This window comes from Myotis davidii, unplaced genomic scaffold (genome assembly GCF_000327345.1).
Source record: "Myotis davidii unplaced genomic scaffold, ASM32734v1 scaffold107, whole genome shotgun sequence".
NCBI lineage: Eukaryota > Metazoa > Chordata > Mammalia > Chiroptera > Vespertilionidae > Myotis > Myotis davidii.
Window position 1 is genome coordinate 1,285,488 of NW_006383012.1, and position 4,591 is coordinate 1,290,078.

The following is a 4,591-nucleotide window of genomic DNA, read 5'->3' on the forward strand; positions in this document are numbered from 1 at the left end:
TTCTGACCTGTGTGTTTTCTGATGTAAAAAATCTGTCATCCTAATTAGTGTTTCATTATAAGTAATGTACCTTTCAATTTTTTCCTTTGTCTTTCATTTTCAGAAGTTTAAGTATATTTTTTGAGTTTATTCTGTTTGGAGTTCACTTGAATCTGTAGGTTTCTGTCTTTCACTATACAGCATGTCTTCACTTAATATTGTTAGTAGGTTCTACAACTTTAAGTATAAACACATATAATAAACCAATTTTACAATGGGCTAATTGATATAAACAATAGTTAAGCTTCTATGGCATCTCATCAACTTTACAACAAAGCAACATTGACCAAAACAATGTTACTTGAAGACTTGCTGTATTTTGGAAAGTTTTTGGTCATTATTTCTTCTAATATATTTTCTGTCTTGCTCTCTCTCTTCTACTACTGAGACTCAGATGATATGCATGTTAGCTCTTTTGTTACTATAACACAGGACCCTTATACTCTTAATTATTTTATGGTCTTTCTCTTTGCTAATCAGATTTGGTAAATTTTATTGCTCTGTCCTCAAATTCAATGATTCCATTATCTGTCATTTCCACTAATGAGCCTATCCAGCAAGTTTTATTTTGTTTTAATTGAATTTTTTATTTCTATAATTTTAATTGGTTCCTTTTTATAACATATTCATGGGTTGAAATTTTCTATTTATTCCTTAGTTTCATGTTAATTGGTAATTGTGCATTGATGCATTCTTAGAATGGCTGCTTTAAAATATTTGTCAGATAACTTTAACATCTAATTCATTCACTACTGGCATCTGTTGATCTTCTCTTGTTCAAGATATTATTTTCCTGGGTTCTCATACAATGAGTGCTTTTTTTATTGTGTTATGTACAGTTTGGATATTACGTTGAGATTCTGTATCCTGCATTCTCACTATTGAGGGCAGGTGAACGTGCATGTTCAACTTTCTCCTGTTGCCCACCCCAACCCCACTGGCAAAAGAGAAGTGCTGCTTCATTGAAAATGGATCAAGTGGAAGTTTTGCTCCCACCTCTATTCACTAATACCTTCCTGGTAAAAGTGTGGGACCAAATTCAGTTCTCTACTGTGCTGAGGTGACACCAGAGAAGAGGGAAAAAAAAGGTGACTCATATCACTCTATGCTGCAGGTTGTTGGCAGAATCTCAGCTCCATCTGAGCCTTTCTGAACTGAGGGAGAAGATGAGTAAACACAGTTCCAACTGACCTCATTTCTCAGCTCCTTGTTAAATCTGGGTGGAAGTGGAGGCTCAGCTTACTGCTGGTATACTCTTGCAGGGAAATTTGAATACACCCTATTACCACTAGGCAAGAGATGGAGATCGGCTCTCCCCTCAGCCCTACTGACACTACTAGGGCAAGGGGTTAGAAATACCACTTTAATTTAATCAGCTCCCTGCTCAGTCCCACAGATACCAGTGGGCAGAGAACCGGGAGCTCCACTGCCTACTTCCACAGGACGCTTCTCTGGAGACGGGAAGGAGGTCAGTTCCCACTCAGCTTATCGAAGCTATTGACGTGGTATATGGATATGGTTTTTCTGTTGGTCTTTGGCTGGAGGAGTTTGGTGATTGCTAATTTTTTAGGCCACCCATTTTCTGGTCCTTTTGATAGGGGAGATAGGCTTTTCTTGGAGAATTTTAAAATATATTGCTGTGCCTGTCAACAGTACTGGGTTGGAGGCTACTGCAGTACCCTGTCCAGGATATATGGGAAGCAATAGGAACACCCAGGAAACTCATTGCCCTATTGTTCCTCAAGTCTTGAGTTCCCTAGACAGTCCACCTTCTTTTCATATTAAAGGGAATCCCTGTGCTTGCTCATTATCTTATGTCCAGGGCTCTTTAGTCGGGGTAAAGGAAGGAGGCCACCTTGTCTTGGCCAGAAACAAAAGTTCTCTGATAGTAAGCTTTTTATATTGTAAAGGACAACACAAATGTAAGAAAATACCGTCAAGATTAAATTCAGGAATTTATATAGACAAGAATATAGGAGAGACATTATCTTATTTCAGATAATAAGCTCTTTTTAGTCTCTCTGGGAGTGTTATTTCCATCCTAATAATAAATATGGTAATGATAAATTTTCAGAATTAGTTCACTGAAACAGGTTCTCTCCATGGAATGACTTTTTGTAGCATTTTGATTATTGTGATTGATTACAGATTATGATTATTGTGTCTTTTAAATGTGTTCCATAACTCTTTTCAGAAATTCAAAATGTGCATCACTTCACTTAGTGAACCAGTATGCTAGCCATTTTCAATGCCTGAATTGACAAAGATGAAATTCTGTGTTGAAGCAAACTCTTCCTTTATCTTGTTAAAAAAGCAAACACCTCCCCTTAGCACATGAAAGTTTTTGTCCAGTGTGATCCCCTCTAATCAGAGAAGAGGGAGGATAGGATAATTTTGTTCTTAATCTAAGTTTCATCACAATGTAGTGTTTTATGATGACAAAGCACTGTCCCTCCTCTTACAAAAACTGTGTCTCGCTTATCTGTGGGTGATACATTCCAAGATCGCCAGTGGATGTCTAAAACCAAGGATAGCACCAAACCTTATAAATACTGTGTTTTTATTCCTACACACGCAGACCTTTTCACTTAAGGAAGTACTTTATTATTTGACTTTGGTATATTTGAATTGCCAGCATCACAACTCTTGCACTTCAGGGTCATTCCTAAGTAAAATAAGGGTTACACGAACACAGCACAACAATATAGGGACAATTTGATAACTGAGATGACTAAGTGACTCATGGGTGGGGAGTGTATATAGTGCAGATATGCTGGACAAAGGGAGGACTCACATTCCAGGCTAGAAGAAGTGGGACAGAAAAATTTCATCTCATCACTCAGGACAGTGCACAACTTAAAACGTATGAATTGTTTATTTCTGGAATTTTGTATTTAATAATTTTGCATAGAGGTTGACCTCAGGAAACTGAAACCACAGAAAGAGAAACCATGGATGAGGGGCAACGACTGTAAATTTCTAACCTTCCACTTGATACCATTTCTTAGTATGTTATTCAGTCTTTAGGAATCCATTTACATCTCATAAAAGTCAGTGCCCTAGATTTCATTGGTTTTGCCCACTGTGCTTGCTTAATGTGCCTTGTGTAAATGATGCTGAAGCCTCATGTTAACAAGATCTCTTTCCAAATATGTACTTACCAATAATGCACTCAGCTTTGTGCTACAAGATCTAATGGATAAAAAGGGTAATCATTGTTTAAAAGTGCTACTGTTAATGATTATTATGTAAATTTATAATTATTATTAAAGAAAGGAGTTTGAAATTGAGTAAAGATGAACTAAATGCACAGAACTCTTAAAGACGCCACCAAATCACAGTCAGAATCCATGAGAAGCTCTAGAGCCTAAATTGTAACACACTTTTGGCCCAACTTTGAGGCAAGGAGGCTGGGCTTTTGTGCCTCCATGTCAGCCACTCTTTGTCTCTGACTGACCTAGTCCTTTGGTGAGAAAGAGTAATGTTCCAAGCAAGGCAGCTTCTGTTTGAAGCAGTTCTCAGGGATAGGGAGCTATTGTGAGGTGTTAGCCAATCATACTCATGGGAGTTGTGCAAAGTTTACTCCTGAGCATGTGTTATGAGTTGCTTTGTACCCCCTCTCCCCAGATTCATGATTTGAAGCCCTACCTCCCTGTACTTCCAGGTGTGGCTTCATTTGGAAATAGGATTTTTACAGAACTAATCAAGTTAAAGTGAGGCCATTAGAATAGGTCATAACCCAATAGGACTGATGTTACTTATAAGAAGGGGAAATTAGGAAATGGGAGTGGCATGCATAGAGGGACGATCATAGAAGAGGCACAGAGAGAAGACAGCCATCCACAAGTTGAGGACAGAAGCCTGGAACCAATCCTTCCCTATTGCTGTCAGAAGGAACCAAGCCTGCTAATAACTGATCGTGGACTTCTAGCTCCCAGAACTGTGAGACAATTCATTTCTGTGTTTTAAGCCACCTAATTGGTGGTACTTCCTTACAGAAGCCTTAGCAAACTAATGCATTCAAATTTATCCAATGAGTCTCTTCCCTGAGATTTGGGGACATAGACTAAAGAAAGACATTGAAATCTGCACCTGTCCAGGAGGAAGCTGTACATTGTGAACCTGGAGTGCACTTGTAGTCCTAAGTTTTGAATATGTGGGAAAAGTATTTGAAATTAGAGAAACATGAAGCTAATATCTAGAGATAAGTAGATGGAGGAGGGAGGGAGGGAGAGAGAGAGAGAGAGAGAGAGAGAACAAGCACTATAATGGCTCTATTTTACATGAAATTCTGCTTTAGTGTTCTTTGCATTTATCAAATTACCCTTTCTGTTTTATTAATCTTTTCACACCCAAAGTGCAACACACACACACACACACACACACACACACACAGTATTAAAGAATATTAATTTAGCCTGGCTAGTGTGACCAAGAAGTTGCAGTCTTGATCCCCAGTAGGGGGAGTGCAGGAGGCAGCCAATCAATGATTCTCTCATCATTGATGTTTCTATCTCTCTCTCCCTCTCCCTTCCTCTCTGAAATCAATAAA